General features: G+C 36.7%; 1 protein-coding gene across 4 annotated transcripts in view; it reads left to right on the top strand.

The window, feature by feature from the left end:
• The window catches only part of IMMP2L (inner mitochondrial membrane peptidase subunit 2), an 894,195-nt gene that overhangs the window by 726,868 nt on the left and 147,436 nt on the right, over positions 1 to 19,891 (top strand). The window lies entirely within an intron of this gene.

The following is a 19,891-nucleotide window of genomic DNA, read 5'->3' as shown; positions in this document are numbered from 1 at the left end:
CCCCCAATTTATGACAATACTTGTAAATTCGGGTTTCACTCTCAGAGAAATTCTGGAACACAACCAGCTGGAATGTAGGAATTGAGTGGGTTGATAGAACAGTGGGAATATGGGAACCAGTATTAACCTAACCTTATCGTTTCTGAATTGCTCTTACAGAGATTTCATTCCACCAGGTCACATGTTTACAAAGAACTCAGCTCCCCTTCACTCCCAATTTATGCAATACTGACTGAGATTTGTTATCTTATTAACTCACCACAGGATCTGTCATTCATTAATATATGTCATTTGTAGGTGCTTCTAGCTACAAATGACAGTGAACAATTGGATGTTGCCCTGGGTGTAAATGTAATTACAATGTTCATTTCAGCATATGCCATGCTCTGCAAAGTCAGTGACCTATTGGGAAAAATGGGTCAAAAATTTTCTGCCCTCAAAAAATGTGAGGCATGTGAAGAAAGATTTGTTGGATGAGAAGAACAAGAGGAAACAAACAATGAGAATAACAAACAGAATTATTGAAAGAGTTCTAATCTTCTGTTATTTAACATTTATTGAATACAGTGTCATATATGCAAAGATCATAGCTCTCATTTCTACCTAGCGAATTCACAGAGAAAGAAAAAGAGATTCAGGAGGAGAAAAAAAAATGCTACTGAGTTTAACACAAAACTACCTTCTGGGAACAAAGGCAAGTATTTTAGCTTGGAGAAATGATTTGAAATTTACAAGCAAACACTTTTTAATTGTCCTAGCTTTGCTACTCCTGGTTGTTTTCTCTGGTTTATAGTTGTCCTTGGTCCTAGGGCTCTGAGGATGTTTGGGGAGAGCAGGTTGATGAGCCAGAGACCTTCTTGGCAGCTTTCCAAGAGTCTTTGATCATCTGAGAGATCTGAGGACAAAAATTTCAGAGCCTATAAAAAGCACTGCCATACCGCATATTAGGTAAGTGGATCAGACCTTTGGCCTCAGATAATAAACACCTTTATTCTTTAGCATATAATGATAAATAGAGTCATACTACCCTCTCTCCTGGCATGTTCTCTCGTATTGTTCCCCGAAATAAGCCCCTGGGCAAAATCTCTTTTGATCCTTTTGCAGCAAAGTTTTTATTTTGTTCTTACTATTGTTAGGTGAAGCAAACATTTTTCCTGCTCTGAGCACTAAAGGTGATTTAGCTACCTGTTTTACATACTTATTTCTGCCTAAGGTGCTCTGGTGCTGAGATTCTGAGGCTAGGTGGCACAGGTGATGAATCTTTCTCTGGGGGAAAAAAGTTTTCAGGTGAAGGCTTCCATCTGGCACCTGCCCTGGCTGACGGCACTCAGTGTTTACCTGGCATCCATTCTTCTGAGGGTGATTGGTTACATGGCAGGCCTGTGGCCCCTGGCCGGTGGGAAAAAGCACCTATTTCATGAGAACCAAGTTGTGCTTTACTCCACAAAGGCCCAGGGTGTTTGAGAAGATCACTACTGCCAACTGTAATCTATTCTTCCAATTCTTTCCGTTAAATTTGTCTTAATCCCTACAATTCTCTTTGTAGAAAAGACAGCTCCCAATCTTAGTCTACTTTCATACTTTGCACTGTCACATGCTATAGTTTTCTCTTCTTCAAACTGTTTGCAACCCAAGAGTTAAGTTTTTGATTATATGACAAATACTAAACTACAAAAGCTGTGAACTCAAAAATTTAATTCTTTGTTCTAAGATGGTATAATGGTGAGGTATATATGTATATGCATATATACTTGGAAGGACGGAGCACAAAACTTTCTTCCTTCCAGGGGTTGTCTCCTATTTCTTCTGGTACTAGTCTCCTTGATGAATTGCTAGAACACTGATTAGCAACTTTCTTCAGGATTGAGTTGAGCTAATGTGTATATGTTACATATACACTATATATATAAAGTTGCATATATATAACATACACACACACACACACACACACACACACGTATGATTAAGCCACTCTTAACTTTGTATTAATATGACCAGTAAGGCCTGATTTTTGTCTAGTGACCATTTCTTACATGACAGACTGCTGTGCTAGTATGGGAAAGTAATAGTCTAAACTGAATGTGCTCCAGCAGTAACTACAGTGAATTTCTGTGGAAGTCCCAGTTTTAAAACTACATTTAAGATTTATTATTCATAAAGAATATTTGAAGAAGCTTTAAAAATAAATTACAATAAAAGAGTAGAGACTTCTGAATAAACTTAGAACAACCAATGAAATTATAAAGAGAAAGACGCTAGAAGCAACTTCAAATGAATTTATTAATATAGATGAGCACTAAACTTAATTCTCAAGTTATTGGCATCTGAAGCAAAAAAGAAAATAACTTAGTTGATCTAGTTCTCATTGTTTACCTGAGGAGAACTTTCATATTCATCTCAGAGGCCTTCATGAATCAGGCTGGTAAGTAAATGAGAGAATTGACTAGGCATGAACCAAAGAGAATGGTACAGCTCGTGTTTGCCCCATTCAAAGGAATTTGAGCTAAAGCTAAGCAGAAACCAAAATCTTTTTCACTGACTAAATAAAACCAAAGGGCTGAGATGTGCTTAGACATCTGAGTTAGCATTGAAATACAGGGGAAATTTATCCTGAATTTGTCATATTAGGCCTTCTGTAACATGAAATGTAATGTTTAATATGCAAGTTATTTTATTTAAAAAAGTCATTGCTTTAAATCTTCTTCTAATATTGAACTTCTGAAAAAGCTGAAAGATTAAATATATTGTTTTGCCTCAGTGAATATACTATGAAGTCTCTAAAAATCAGCCATCCCCCCAGATGGTCTAAGAATGCCCCTAGGTGGCAAGACACAATTAAAAATACTTTAATTTTGTGATTAAAGCTCTCTCTCTCTTTTTTTTTTTTTGAGACGAAGTTTCACTCTTGTCGCCCAGGCTGGAGTGAAATGGCATAATCTTGGCTCACTGCGACCTCTGCCACCCAGGTTCAAGCGATTCTCCTGCCTCAGCTTCTTGAGTAGCTGAGATTACAGGCACCCACCACCACACCCTGCTACTTTTTGTATTTTTAGTGGAGATAGGATTTCACCATGTTGGCCAGGCTGGTGTCGAACTTCTGACCTCAGATAATCTGCCTGCCTCAGCCTCCCAAAGTGCTGGGATTACAGGCATGAGCCACTGTTCCCGTCCTCCTGATTAAAACTCTTCTAAGAGCTCCACTTTTTCTTGTTCTGGAATGAATATCTCCAGCAATGCAATAAATGTTCTCCCTTGCATTAAATAGGAAGCAAGGCCATAATATGACAATTGATTACATCTTATGTATGAGGTAGAATATGGCAGCGGGGAGTGAGGCATTACGGATCACCAGTAGAGTTCCCAGAGGAAAACATGTCAGGAGCTATACTGGAGGGAGCAGGGAAACCTGCCCTAATCCTTTCTCCTACTGGCCTGGTTACCTAAATCCGTTCTCAGAATTAGAAAAAGTCATCACGACTTCTGTGTCTATTTCTATATGTTTATGTTATTCATATGATCAAACTGAATTCTCCCTCTGCATTCTCATACTCTTCAGTAATTTTTATCTCTGTGATTGCAGAATTCCTATGAAGAATTCCAAGTTTCTTGGTGGTACTTGTGAACAAAAGAAACTTTTTTATTATTATCACTATGTGCAAAATGCCTGTCCAGGGTTAAGTGGTGATCTGTGTGACTTAAATTCAGTTCTGGGTAGGTACATAGCTCGAGACTTGAGCTTCACAACGTTCTGAGTTCACCAACGGTCACCAGGCCAAGTAAAGCTACAGAAAAGCTAGGAAGCACGCCATCACCACGCCCCTTTTAGATTGTGAAAAATAGGGAAGGCAGGCTTGTCAGCTGAAGAGAGTGGTCTATGACTATTGGCTAGAAGAGAAGGAATGTGTCACATACTGGGAAGTCCTGAACTTTAGCATGGCTTACTTTGCTAAGATGTTATTTAGCAAAACCCATGAATATACCAGGATAACGACAGTACAATGCAAAACCTGGCTAAAATCAGAATGACAGAGTAGGATTTTTTTGTTTGTTTTTTGTTTGTTTGTTTTGAGATGGAGTCTTGCTCTGTCCCCAGGGTGGAGTGCAGTGGTGCAATCTTGGCTCACTGCAACCTCCACCTCCCGGTTCAAATGATTCCCCTGCCTCAGCCTCCTGAGTAGCTGGGACTACAGGCACGAGCCACCACACCCAGCTAATTTTTTGTATTTTAGTAGAGACGAGGTTTCACCATGTTGGCCAGGATAGTCTCGATCTCCTGACCTCATGATCCACCCACCTCGACCTCCCAAAGTGTGGAGATTACAGGCATGAGCCACCGTGCCCAGCCCTACAGAGTGGTTTTAAAGTCAAATCAGTTTGGAAGCAGTTTTTTAAAAAACCCTGCTGGGACCTTTAGCTTCAATTAGGGACTTTCACCTAAGCCTCTAACAAGTCTGAGAGCACTTTGTTTTAAAGCACTAAACACTTCAGACTTCACCTGGAAAGAATACCTGGGTACCTCTGAATAAATCAGTGACCTCAAATGTCTGGAGAACAAATGAAGATTCTGCAGATTCTTTCTCTCTAGTATTTTTGTCAGGCCAGAGCATTCTTCTTTTAGTGCATGCTTATTTTTATACTTGCTACTGCAACCCTTTATGCTTTTATTGAAATATTTGTAAACTTTCATAACAGCCTCTTTTGATAAGTTTCCATTTCGGTTTTCATTTTGCAAATGAGATCTTATTTACCAAGTTGGCTGCTTGTGTCTTTTGGCTAAATATGCAGCATATTTTAGGGGCTGTAACAAGATACGTTTGAAAGGCCAATAATTTGTTATTACCATATGGTAGAAAGAATAAACAAATTTTCTCAAGATTCCCATTCCCAAATTGTGTAATCAAACACTCACCCAGGTACTTATGTGAAGGGACTTTGGAGACAGAATTAAGGTTAATAATCAGCTGACCTTAAATTAGATAAGGAACCTGAAAGTTTCTAGGGGAGGGGGCAATATTTAATGTAATCACACGAACCCTTAAAAGCAAAGCAGGAAAACCGAAAAGTTAGAGAGAAGCTGTTGAAGATGGAGGCAGAAGAAAGATGAGGTAGAAGGGAAGGTAGAGAGATTTGAAACATAAGGATTCAACCCACTGTTGCCAACTTTAAGGGTCGAGGAATGCAGGTGCCCTCTAGAAACTGAGAACGACCCTGGTCTACAGGCAGCAAGGAAGCCAGACCTCACTCCTTCAGCTACGTGGAGCTAAATTTGTCCAGCAATCCAAATGAGCTTGGAAGTGAACTGTCCCCCAGGGCCAGGCCAGCAGACACTTTAATTTCGGCCTTGGGAAACCCAGACCAGCCAATTCTGACTTCTGACATACTGAACTGTGAGGTAATAGACTTGAGTTGTTCTAAGCCTATGTTTGCCCTAAGCTGCTATAAGTCTGTGGTGATTGTACATATACTGTAATGGTAGCAATAGAAAACTGGTAAGGCTCAAAATACCCTGGAGTATCTGAGTGTCCAGGTTTACTTGATTTCAACAACAGCTGGTCAGGAAAAGAGAGCAAGGGAGGAAGAGAGAGAAAAGAAAAAGAAAAAGAGGAGAGGAGGTATCTGACATTATAAACAGTAGGGACAATTTGGTCTCCATTCCATACTATGACTCTCAAGTGGCTTCTTGCACACCTCATGGTATTAGCCTCTCACATCACTGAGTGCATTTTTAAAATTGAAATATTTTGATTTTTTTTTTTTTGCGGTACAAGATGGCCTTCTTTATTATCAACTGTGTCCTACTGAGAACATTATATTTATGAATAGTTACAGTACAGGGTTGTGTATGTAAAACTGTGTCCACTTTACTTTAAGGAAACTGTAAGAGATCTTCAAGGGTATTTTGATTTCAGGACATTTTTATCTTATAGACTGTTTTTTTTAGAAACAAACCCCCATGTGAAGTCCAACACCTTTGTCCTAAATGCTGTCCCTCCTAGCCACAGCCTTTGGAGAACCTGAGCTTCTAGAAGGAAGCAGTCCACAGGAAAGTGAAGGAGCCTCACTTGCTATTGCTAAAAAGGCATAAGGCCCATGTATATACTGTCAGCCCATCAATTCCCTCGACTTCTCTACACAAGATTAGAATGTCCCTTTTTCCTTTCTAAGCACACTACAAATCATTCCTTTTTTAACCTCTTTTCTCATACAAGGTAACCTGGGATGTTAGTGATAAATAATCTGATTTAACCGGCACGGTGGCTCACGCTTGTAATCCCAGCACTTTGGGAGGCCGAGGCGGGCGGATCACGAGGTCAGGAGATCGAGACCATGGTGAAACCCCGTCTCTACTAAAAAATACAAAAAATTAGCCGGGCGTGGTGGCGGGCGCCTGTAGTCCCAGCTACTCAGAGAGGCTGAGGCAGGAGAATGGCGTGAACCTGGGAGGCGGAGCTTGCAGTGAGCCGAGATTGCGCCACAGCACTCCAGCCTGGGCGACAGAGCGAGACTCCATCTCAAAAAAAAAAAAAAAAGAAAACTTGGAGAGTTGGGGAAGGGAATGACACTAAGCACATATGTGACTTGCCCCAGCCCTGTTCCCTCATTGGTATCCTCAATGCCCAGGAAAAAAGCGCTGATTGAGATTAATTTATCAATGCATAATATCCTTTCTCTTTGGATACCTAGCTTCAATATTGCTTCTCTCTCAAATCTCTTTGTAATTTTCTATGTAGGAAACTTGGGAGGCCTCCCACAGATTGGCTCATTTTAACAAAAATACATTTCTTCTGCCCTCTACAACCTCCAGGAGGCTTCAAAGATGAAGTTAATTATACATATTTTAAAAAGAGACCAAATACAGAGTCTTGAGGATTTCAAGTTCTAAAACCAGATTTATTATGTTCAAAGTTGTGTCTGGATAAAAGGAAAGTATAACATTAAAATATTAATCTATTCATGCCATTTAGTACTTTGAATTATTCACAGATGCTTGGGGGTTTTCTCTTTTTTTGTTGTTTTTTTGTTTTTCTAAGAATAAGGCATTTATTTGAGACGAATCAAATGGAAAGGAATATTTTTTGCTTTTAGAATTCTTCCCATTTGGGGTTGTTTTATTATAGAACACCACCCCTCGGACATTTTATGAACTATATTCATAATGCATTTACATGTGATTGAAGCACTTAACAGAAAAATTAGGTAAATTGAGCACTAACAGCTAAAGCAAAATGCTAGGCAACTATTTCCAGATGTAAAGTGCTTTGAAGCTGTTGGGCTGTTATATCCCACTCCCCCAAGCTCTCCTTCCTCTGAGAATTATAAAGGAGATGATGTTTCTATAAAATATTTGGTGATGTCTGTTTTAGTCTTCCATCTACATTTTCTAAGCTGATTTGGGAGTTTAGCTTTAGCACCTCCCCATTTTATGTTGTTTATTCAATAATCTAGGTACAGAATAAACTTTTTGAATTTCCGCTTTCCTATTTGTAAAAAGACAATAATAATACTCATCTTTGCCAATCTCATAGGATCAGGAAGCTTGAACAATGTGATATACAAGGATATAAACTTTAAATAGCCATACATATATGAAGTATTAGAAAAGATGTTACTTCTAACATTGTTATTAGCAATAACTTTATAGACTCAAGATGCTATGAAGACTTAGAAGGCACAGAACTTATTATAGTTGAGCATTCAGAAATATCATTTAGGCCTGGAATATTTTATTTAGGTTCTAATATTTGTTTGGTTACAAGCATTTTGAAAGATAGTATTATGCGCTCTAAATTTTTGCTCTCCACTCTTGCCCAGGTTTTTCAACCACATCTCATTTACCAAAATCTTCAGAATCTTTTAGATCCCTGGTTGTTTTCCTGTGGAGAGTCTTGTTAGTGTTTTATTCATAATTGAACTTTACATGTGCTATATCTTGTGTAGAGTAGACTAGGCTTGCCCCATCTTCATTTGACATATGCATTTCTTTTAGTATCACCTAAGGTCACGTTTATTTTTTGCCAGTCTCTCATATAGTGTATTCCATGCTGGAATGAATTAGGAATATCAGGGGAGGAGACATACTCTGCAGTGATTCTCTGGAATTTAGGAAGGGCCATTATTGATCATATAATCCAAAGATCTTTGATTTGACACAAGAAACAGTGCCAGAATGATAAAGCAGTTTGCTTAAGATCACACAGTTGGTTGTTAGCAAGGGTAGAATTAAAATTCTGATGATTCCAGATCTAACGCTCTTACTACTATGCAGGAGAAGGAGAGAGAACACAAGAAAGATGGCTTAGTGCAGGAGTCAGCAAACTATGGCCCGTGGGCCGTATCTGGGCCTATTTTTGTAAATAAAGTTTTTTTTGGAACACAGCGTGCCCATTCATTTACATATGATATATGGCTGTTTTCACACTACAAGGGCAGAGCAGAATAGTTTTCAGAGACCATCTGGCCTACAAAGCCTAAAATGTTTAGTCTGGTCATTTACATAAAAAATTTGCTGACCTCTGGCTTAGAGAAGAGATGACTAAAAAATCTGGATAGGAGCACTTTGAGAACAGTCTTTTTAGTTTGCACACTTGTTTCTAGTTCTTACTTAGAAGAAACTGCTTGGCTATTAGGTGAAATTGTCTAACTCTCTCGTTATTAACTACTGGTTTATTTAATAAATTTGCATATATCCTTGCAGAAGGATCAGTACATATTTTCCAGAGGTGTTTCTTATGTGATTTGTTTTCTATATTCATCTTCATAATATATTCTTGATGACATTAGTATGTCTTAATTCAAAGTACTGGAAACTTACATGGGATACACAATAGCTGTATTCAAGTATGTGAAGGACTCTTTTCCTGTGAATAAAGGGATTAGATGTATTTATCCTTCAAGTCCAACTAAAATGCACTTTTGTTGTTAAGCCCCTGATTCCACCTACTCCATTCTTTGGGCAGAATTAATCACCCTCTCTTCTGTGCTTCCAAAATTCTTTGTACAAAGTACCGTTATAGTATTTGTCACACAACCCTATACATCTTGTTTGCACATTTGTCTCCCCAGTTGATTGTGAAATCCTTGAAAGTGAGGACAATATCTTATTCATTTTGGCATCCTCATCATGGGGCTCAGGCCTTGGCTCATAGAAGCAACCTAATGCTTGATGAGTGAAGGTATATTATAATCCCAGAGGGCAAAGCAAGGACCACTGTGAAATCTCACTAAAAAGAACGTTGTGGTAGTGCTGGCAACCAATTGAAGTTTCCTAAGCAGTGTGCTTGGACATCAAAGACAAGAACTTGGGGTGAGAATGCCTAGGTTTGCATTTTGACTGTCCTGTTTAATAACGGTCTTTGGGTGGGTTGCTTATCTCTGAACCTCAATTTCCTCAGCTTTGAAATGGAGAGGATATAGGGAAGCAGTTTTTTAAGTGGGGTCTATAAACCCCCGGGTAGTCCCGAAACACTCTCAAGGGGTATTTGAGGTCAAAACTATTTTTATTAGAATGCTAAGAAATTTGTCATTTTTACTCTGTCAATATTGGCATTGATGTTACAAAAGCAATGGTGGGACAACTCCTGGTGTCTTTGTACAAATCAAAGCAGTAGCACCAAGTTGAACTAATAGTCATTGTTTTCATCTCCATCATATACTGTCATGAAAAAAAATACATACCAGTTTCACTTAAGAATGCCTTTGATGAAGGAGTAAAATTATTAATTTTTTTTAGTCTCTGGAATGTATTTTTATTTATTTTTTAAATATACTTTAAGTTCCAGGGTACATGTGCACAACGTGCAGGTTTGTTACATATGTATACATGCGCCATGTTGGTGTGCTGTACCCATTAACTTGTCATTTACATTAGGTATATCTCCTAATGCTATCCCTCTCCACTCCCCCAACACAGGCCCCAGTGTGTGATGTTCCCCTTCCTGTGTCCAAGTGTTCTCATTGTTCAATTCCCACCTATGAGTGAGAACCTGCAGTGTTTGGTTTTCTGTCCTTGTGATAGTTTGCTGAGAATAATGGTTTCCAGCTTCATCCATGTCCCTACAAAGGACATGAACTCATCCTTTTTTATGGCTGCATAGTATTCCATGGTGTATATGTGCCACCTTTTCTTAATCCAGTCTATCATTCATGGACGTTTGGGTTGGTTCCAAGTCTTTGCTATTGTGAATAGTGCCACAATAAACATACGTGTACATGTGTCTTTATAGCAGCATGATTTATAATCCTTTGTGTATATACCCAGTAATGAGATGGCTGGGTCAAATGGTTATTTCTAGTTCTAGATCCTTGAGGAATCACCACACTGTCTTCCACAATGGTTGAACTAGTTTAAAGTCCCGCTAACAGTGTAAAAGTGTTCCTATTTCTCCACATTCTCTCCAGCAGTTGTTGTTTCCTGACTTTTTAATGATCGCCATTCTAACTGATGTGAGATGGTTTTGTGGTTTTGATTTGCATTTCTCTGGTTTTGATTTGCATTTGCATTCATTGTGGTTTTGATTTGCATTTCTCTGATGGCCAGTGATGGTGAGCATTTTTTCATGTGTCTGTTGGCTGCATAAATGTCTTCTTTTGAGAAGTGTCTGCTCATATCCTTTGCCCACTTTCTGATGGGGTTGTTTTTTTCCTTGTAAATTTGTTTGAGTACTTTGTAGATTCTGGATATTAGCCCTTTGTCAGATGAGTTTATTGCAAAAATTTTCTCCCATTTTGTAGGTTACCTGTTCACTCTGATGGTAGTTTCTTTTGCTGTGCAGAAGCTCTTTAGTTTAATTAGATCCCATTTGTCAATTTTGGCTTCTGTTGCCATTGCTTTTGGTGTTTTAGACATGAAGTCCTTGCCCATGCCTATGTCCTGAATGGTATTGCCTAGGTTTTCTTCTAGGGTTTTTATGGTTTTAGGTCTAACATTTAAGTTTTTAATCCATCTTGAATTAATTTTTGTATAAGGTGTAAGGAAGGGATCCAGTTTCAGCTTTCTACATATGACTAGCCAGTTTTCCCAGCACCATTTATTAAATAGGGAATCCTTTCCCCATTTCTTGTTTTTGTCAGGTTTGTCAAAGATCAGATGGTTGTAGATGTGTGGTATTATTTCTGTGGGCTCTGTTCTGTTCCATGGGTCTATATCTCTGTTTTGGTACCAGTACCATGCTGTTTTGGTTACTGTGGCCTTGTAGTATAGTTTGAAGTCAGGTAGCATGATGCCTCCAGCTTTCTTCTTTTGGCTTAGGATTGTCTTGGCAATGCGGGCTCTTTTTTGGTTCCGTATGAACTTTAAAGTAGTTTTTTCCAATTCTGTGAAGAAAGTCATTGGTAGCTTGATGGGGATGTCATTGAATCTATAATTTACCTTGGGCAGTATGGCCATTTTCACGATATTGATTTTTCCTATCCATGAGCATGGAATGTTCTTCCATTTGTTTGAGTCCTCTTTCATTTCATTGAGCAGTGGTTTTTAGTTCTCCTTGAGGAAGTCCTTCACATCCATTGTAAGTTGGATTCCTAGGTATTTTATTCTCTTTGAAGCAATTGTGAATGAGAGTTCACTCATGATTTGGCTCTCTGTTTGTTATTGGTGTATAAAAATGCTTGTGATTTTTGCACATTGATTTTGTATCCTGAGACTTTGCTGAAGTTGCTTATCAGCTTAAGTAGATTTTGGGCTGAGATGATGGGGTTTTCTAAAAATACAATCATGTCATCTGCAAACAGGGACAATTTGACTTCCTCTTTTATTAAATGTCAATCTTTGAATGTAATATCCTTTTTAATATTTGGTATGATAAAATGGGAAGTATATATAAATCAGTTTTACATTTTGGAAGTACAAGGACTGTCTTGAGGAAAAGTACTTGTGCTATTGAGTCACCAGCTGAACAAGCCACTTGAAACTAGACATGATGTTTCAAAAACATGCATATAGGTAAAGATACATTGAAAATGCAATACAGGCTGGGAGCAGTGATTCATCCCTGTAATATCAGCACTTTCAGAGGTCAGGGAGGGAGTATCTCTTGAGCCCAGGAGTTTGAGACCAGCCTGGGCAACATAGGGAGAACCCATCTTTACCAAAATTAAAAAATAATAAGTCAGGCGTGGTGGTGTGTGCCTGTGGTCCAGCTAGTCGGGAGGCTGACATGGGAGGATCACTTGAGCCTGGGGAATTTATATATATTTTGCAAACATTAAAAATAGTTACTTATCTGGAACTATACAAAGAGTTCTAAGATATGTTAAGTATTAAAATAGCTCCAGAAAATTATTTTTAGTCTATCCTATTTGTGTAAATAATTAACAGTTTTCTGTGAATAGAGACAAATGCCTAGAAACTGGAGTTACATTGGAGAAAATGATTAGGGGCTAAAGAAAGGTGAAAAGAGACATTCAGATCTCATTTCGTACCCTTTCATATTTTGTTATTTACATATCCATTTTTTGTCTTATTTAATAAATTAATGTAGGTGATAATACCCATAACTGTAATGTAAACTAGTTGAGCAATGTTAAATCTCCTGGCCTATAGAGAATGTTTCTAATGTAAGTATTGCATTATGTATGTAATTATTACATATGCAGTGACACTGTTGGTTGTACAAGTGAGTGACCACTTCATGTGTTAGTGTGATCCCATCAGTAGTGTTCTCCAAGCAATTACTGAATGATAAAGAAACATCATAGATCAGACTTCTGCCTCTGAGTATATTCAACTGATCTCTCAGTTTAAATTCTGATGTTCTTTGATACTGTTATTTATTAATGAATAGGCATAATGTTTTGAGAGTAGTTCTATACCAAAGGTCCTCCATCAAAATCTTATCTCTGAGCAACTTTAAAATCTTCAGAATTTTTTTTCATCTGTTAGTTTTTATAGCATTCTCTTTTCACCTTTAATTTTGTTCTCAAAGTATATTGGGGCTACTAGGAAAAATAAGTAAATATTCACTGAGTCTTTACTGCACCACAGTAGGAAGAACTCTGATCTTTTATAAGGTTATGAAAAGAACTTAGTTCCTTAATTTCACAATTGCCAGTTCCACAACCTGGAATTTACTTAGCAGAATGCCCCTATTCTTAGGATAAGCTTGTCTTTAGGATAAACTTTTCCTATCAGATAAATGATGGAATTTGCCATCTTTAAATAAAGAACACTCCATATATTATTATGTAAATTTTAAAATTACTTAGTGATTACCACAACTGCTTTTCGAGTCGAGTAATATAATCTCTTTGAGTCAAGAGTCAAGTAATCACATCAACATATACAGACAAACTTGTGTCTACTGTATATGCAACTATATTTTTATAATATAGGAGTTAGGTTTTTGTGTGAAAATAGGCGTACCTTTCCGGAAGAACAGAAATAATTTACTCCTGGCATCTTATTGAAAGAAAAAAGTCAATTCAATTTGAATAATGTTGGGAGATAAAGCATGCCAGTATTATTCTTTATTTCTTTTATTAATGAGTTAGGATACAAAAAAGTCAATAAAAATTGCATTAAAATCTCATAAACATTGTTCAAATCTTCTTTCTCCATCAGTCATGTTCATAAAACTGGCATTTCCATTTAAATGGTAGTTAATAACAATAGGATTTTATTTAGTGAGCCAAACAACACACGGCCTCATTTATTTACTCATCAGATACTTGTTGAGTACCTCCTCTATGCCAGATCCCGTGCCAGGTACTGGGGCCCCAGCCTTGAATAAGACATACTTCTTACATTCTATGAGTTTAGTGGCCAGTGGAGCAGAAAGAGATGTAAGCAAATAATTAAGGAAGTAACATTTTGAAATAGGAAGGGCATGAGATTTGGGGAGTAAACAAATTTTAAACTTGGGCTTCCTCACTTCTGAATTATAGACTAATGACCTTTCTAAGTTTCAGGGACTTCATCTGTAAAACAGGGATAATAATTTCAGTGTGTGTCTTTTTTAAGGATTAGAGAAAACATTAGAAGTACAGAGCCTGGAACTAAATCTAATCAAATGAGATTTATTTATTACCCTTAAACTATAATATGAAAGGAACTATATTATGGGAATGTATGAGAAAGAATGGATAATTGGCTTGAGGATGGAGACAGGTAAGGAAAAATTTCTTAGTGGACAAGTGTTTAGGATAAGGAGATGTTTACAGCAAACAGGAATTCCAGGCAGAGAAATTTTCATTCACAAAGTCATGAATGGAACTTATGCTAAAGTATGAGGAACTACAAGTCATTTGAGAAGACTGTAGTTTCAAAAGAAATGAAAGATGGTGAATTAATGGTTGTCAATCACAGAGGATCTTTTATGTCCTGCAAATGATTCAAGACGTTAAGCAGCACGATGGGAATGAAGATAGAGTTGAGCTATATTTTGAAGGTAGAATTTATAGAATGAGTGACAATGTAAGATTGAAGGAAAGAAAGGGTTTTCCAGATTTCTGATTCAGATAAGTAATTGTTGATGTCATTGATCAGAAGAAAGAATTTAGGAGAAAACTTAGGTTTAGGGGCAAAATGTTGAATTTCATTTGGGTATATTAAATCTTACCTGTCAGGATCTCAGGCAGAAGACACATCTGGGTTGGAGAAAAGATTGGAGAGTGCTAAACATTCAGATGACTGACTAGAGGTTAGAAATCCCAAGCTTCTGACTATGTTTTTATGTTCTTCACTGGCTTTGTGACTAGTGAATTTTACCTTTTTTTTTTTTTTTTTTGAGTCAGAGTCTTGCTGTGACACCAGGCTGGAGTGCAGTGACGCGATCTCGGTTCACTGCAACCTCCACCTACTGGTTTCAAGCAATTCTCCTGCCTCAGCCTCCCAAGTAGCTGGGACTACAGGCACGCGCCACCACGCCCAGATAATTTTTTTTTTTTTTGTAATTTTTAGTAGAGACAGCATTTCACCATATTGGCCAGGATGTTCTCAATCTCCTGACCTCATGATCTGCCCACCTCAGCCTCCCAAAGTGCTGGGATTACAGGTGTGAGCCACTGTGCCCAGCCTACCTTTCCTTTTTCTAAAGGGATTTAAAGCAGCTTGACTTTGTAATTATGATATATCATAAATGTCTAGGTCTCAGCCTCCATTTTCTCATGAGTGCAAATTTTGAAAAACTACCCAGCATCCTTCAGAGAGTTGTTTTAAGGATCACATTTCTTTTTTTGGTATCTGTGAAATTCCTTTAACATATCTGATATACAAGCAGAGAATTACATGTTTAGCAATTCAAGATTGAAATTACATTAATGCCAGCAAACATGAAACTCTGAGGAAACTCATTGATAAAGACTCTGTTTATAGTTACACTGTAAACTCTGATCATTTATTGTAATGCAGTGTAATGGTTAGAAGTGAGCCCTGTGAGCCAAACTGCCTAGATTCTAATATCAGCCATTGACTATCTCTTTGATTTTGGGCAAGTTATTTAACATTTTTTATAAGACAGAAATAATCAGAGTATCTATCTCACAGGTTGTTGGGAAGAGTTAAATGAGTTAGTGTATATAAGAGTTAAATGAGTTAACTCTTGGGAAGAGTTAAATGAGTTAACTCTTGGGAAGAGTTAAATGAGTTAGTGTATATAAAGCATACAGGTCAGTGACTGATGCATAATTTAGGTCTCAGTGTATATTAGATATTTTTATAATCATCATCAGAGGCAGTAACATCGTAAGCATTTGTCATTAACAAATGGAAACATTTTAGTAGAGGGAGATTGGAGATAATCATACTGGTTTTATAGATGAGGAAAAGGGAGCTCAGGAAAGTTGAAAAGATGTGTTCAAGGATGCATATATATCTAGTGAAAGATGGCACTGAGGCCCCAACACTTCTTAGTTCAGTATACTTCCTACCTCCCCTTATTAGGGTAGGGTCTGCGCCATCATGAGTAGGTTAACCAAAAATATAATTTGAGTTGAAAATTATGTATGTCTTACAGATAAGAACATTGCAGATATTCTTCTTTATTAATAAATTTGCTAAAGGTCAGAAGTTTCCTCTTTACAGATGTTAGTTCAAATTTAGCATGAACTCTTATGGGTGAGTGAGTGGGTGGGTGGGTGTGTGTGTGTCAGATAATACTCATAATATGAAACATATATGTTCAGATAATATTTACTAGTTACTCTGTAGCAGTTGCAGACCACCCAGTATTCAATGGGAAACAAAACACTGATATTCCATAAGCTACTTTATTGATATAGCTTATTTCGTAATTTTCTTTGTGATTTATTAGGTGAGTTAAACACATAAGAAGAGATTTTCTTGTTTTGTAAGTTTATGATGAATATTAGGCCTCAGGGTAAAGTTATTGAACATCAGTACGTATGCACACAAAACACTGTGATAACATCACAGAATATTTAATGATACTTGAGTTTCACATAAAATATTTTCACCTGCAAAGCCCAGAGCATTTCATAAATATGAATGCTGTTAATCAAAAATTTGAATAAGTAGATGGATTTTGTTTTGTACCCTGAAGATAAATAGATTGATTCTTGTTGAATTTATGTCATCTATTTTAGGAGTTAGGTGGAGGTGATAAAACTGAGCCCAGATTTTTATCATCTGCCGTAATAAGTGGTTCCAAATAAAACATTTTAGAATGTTACCAGAAATAAAGGGTGGCTAGATTGTCATACTCTACATATGAAAAACAAGATAAAGATGGAAAATTAAATAAAACAAAATGAACAGCAAGTAAATATTGTTTAAAAGATATAGAGAAATTAAGAAAAAAGCTATAGTCAATTTATAAAACACACGTTTGTATTGTCTTGTTTAAGCACACCATGGAACTCAATAGTTGTAGTTTTACTTGGAAGATATAGTTTATAATGATTATTTAACTAGGAATTTCAACTTCTTCTTCCTTTTAATTTGTATTATTATCCATTTTCCCCATTCTGAACTCCTCCAGCTCTAAAATTCACATGATGTTCTACAGTGGGACATTTTGCTTAGTAAAATCATTGGTGCCTAATTTGCTAAAAGAATTCATACTGTGTGGTTTAAGAAATTCATAGTGAGTACCTAACAATTACATGTTGCTGAGGTCACTGTTTTTGTTACTTTGTGATGGTGATGGTTTGGGTTTGCACAGAAAAGTAAGTGAAAGCAGCTCTCCACCAGCACACTTATGGGGTCACTTTCGTTATCTCTACCCTATTTTAATTAGACATCCTGGGTGTTCTTCACGGTTTTCAAAATGGGGACATTTCTGCACTTCAGCCAAAATATATGCATCACAGTTCATGTAGGGTAATGTTCATATTATATAGAAACTGCTTGGGCTTGAAGGCCTTTCTCAGTTCCATCACAGCCTCATTCCCTCCCAGACTCCGAGCCTCCCCAAACAAACACTAAGCTGCTTCTCTTCCCCTGTAACCTATCTTTACCTTACCATGACTTCCAACAAGGTTCCACCCAAGTTCCACTTCCAAAGGAAGTTCCAGAGGAAGTTCACAAATCCTTTGCTAACTTCTCCAGTCACAACTGATTTATTATATTGTACTCCTAGAGCACTCTCTCGGCATCTCACAGTTAAGAAGTTGTAGTTCACTGTGGTTTTACGAGGCTTGCTATTGTCTCAATTGTATTTTGTTTCTAAAGGAAAATTACCACATGTTTCATTTTTGAAACCTACATGGTCCCTGGAATATTGAGGAGGAAATAGATTAAATATCATAATAAATTTCTATTAACAAGTTAAGTATTGTGATCAAATCTGTCTTAAGTTTATATTATACTTAAAATACCAATTTGTAATGAGGTTTCTTTCTGAGCAATCAATTATTAGAAATGACTTTCATACAGGTAAATTTTAATTATATATATATATGTATGTACTTGACAAATTGTTTTTGTTGAAAAAGAATTCTACTCTGAGCGATAGAGTAAGTCAGTTTCTCTGAAAGTAAAATAAAAGAAATAGAAGAAAAAAAGGAAAAGAAATCCGGTTGTCCTGGTAAATATGAAGCATATACTTAACAGCCAAAACAGTTTATTGGTTTGTGATTTTTTAGATATAAATGCTCCCTCTTTTAATTCTTAGCCTATTATTAATAATTAATACACTGATAATGCTTTTTTACTATATAGTTTTTTTTTTTACTTTGATATTTCCTCAAGGTCATATACATTTTCGTCTTCGGAGTAAATAGAGAGCAATGCTCTTCAGCTATTGTTTAGTCATAATAAAATTATGTAGGTTCCAAAACAGGAAAAACTGATAACTTCAAGTAGGCCCCAGTTAATGATTTTGCTCCCTTAAAATGGCAATTGGTTATAAAAACATTATACACCATTCCTGTGACATAAGAAAAATTCTCCAGAGGGGAAAACTGGGGATGGAATTTGGAATGTTGCTTGACTATGCATTTAGAACTCCTCCTGAAAAGAATATAGTAACATGGTAATGTAGCAATTTCTAGCTTATGTTCACAAGCAGAGAGAGCCCAATCCTGCCAATCAAATCAAAAGTGTTCTCTATTTCATTGGGAATTGATGTCTTTAGTTAATATACTCATAAGCATTAAAAAAATAGCCTATGTTCTGAATTAAGTATGGAAAATATGTTTCTGTCCAGGAAATTAGTTGAGATGAAATTATTTTATCTGAGGAAACAGTACACTAAAATTTCTGTCCTTTTGGTGTAATTTTAAAGTGTTCTTTCTATTTTAAACTCAGGCAAAAAATGCACTTTATAAATTGGGTGATGGAACTACTTTAGTAGAGAGTTAATATTAAATTAGCCTGGGACAGTATCTATAGAAAGTTAAAAAAAAAAAAAATCCTGGTGTGTTTACTTAGAATTTCTGATCTGTCTCTTCATAATTAAACTTCTTAGCTTTCTTATTTTTATCTGCAGTTAACGTCCTTCCGCCATTCCCTCTGGTAGCTCGACTTTGATTAAACAATGTTTTAGGCCAGGCATGTTAGAAAAAATAGGCCAGGTGTGGTGGCATGCACCTGTAGTCCCAGCTACTCAGGAGGCTGAAGTGGGAGGATGTTTTGAGCCTGGGACATCAAGGCCACTGTGTGCTATGATCACACCACTGCACTCTAGCCTGGGTGACAGAGCAAGACCTTGTCTCAAAAAAAAGTAAAGAAAGAAAGAAATGTTTTAACTTTATGTTTTTAAATAATTCTTAACCCACAGACAATTAAGAATTTTCATACCCAAAACAGACCTGAAGTAATGTTGCAAAATGGTAATTTTTTTCTGTTAAAAGGACCAAATAAAAAAAGGAAAAACAGTTTGACTTCACTTTTTGCTCAAATGAATTCAATGAGAGAGGGAGTTTCAGTTTAAAATGAGAATTAGTTATTGAATAAAGTATAAAAATAAGATGATTTAGAAAGTTAGAAAAACTCTTCATGTACCTCTTTCCATTCTATATCCTTTGATTTTATGATAACTTTTTCACAATGTCCTTAATCCTGAAAAAAGAGGTTAGTGGTAAAATATAGGGGAAAACATTTTACTGCAAAGTGATTCCTCGTAACTCTAATTCAGCTTCATGCTGTGTCAGGTCTTCTAGGAGTTTTTATTAAGCAAACTAGTTGCCATAAAAATGCAGTACCACTTGAAAATGCCAGTTATGTGAGTGTATGTATACTTTAATAAAAACAGACTTGGCATTTGCTTGATTTGCCTTTTTTTTTCTTTTAAGAAGGGAGAAATACGTAAAGAAGTATCATCTATACATGGAATTTTAGGTGAGGATAAATGAAAAACGAAATGAGTGTCCTGTTCTTAGTAACTTTGCAAACAATAAGATCTCATTATGAGTTCTCATTATGAGTTAATGTTCATGATTTTGAAACAAGTTTTCCCTTCTTCTCTGTCTTCATTTATCCCCAGCCTGCATCTTC

The sequence above is a fragment of the Nomascus leucogenys genome, chromosome 13 (genome assembly GCF_006542625.1).
Source record: "Nomascus leucogenys isolate Asia chromosome 13, Asia_NLE_v1, whole genome shotgun sequence".
NCBI lineage: Eukaryota > Metazoa > Chordata > Mammalia > Primates > Hylobatidae > Nomascus > Nomascus leucogenys.
Note: the sequence above shows the minus strand (reverse complement) of the source record. Positions and strands in the feature narration are given on the sequence as shown.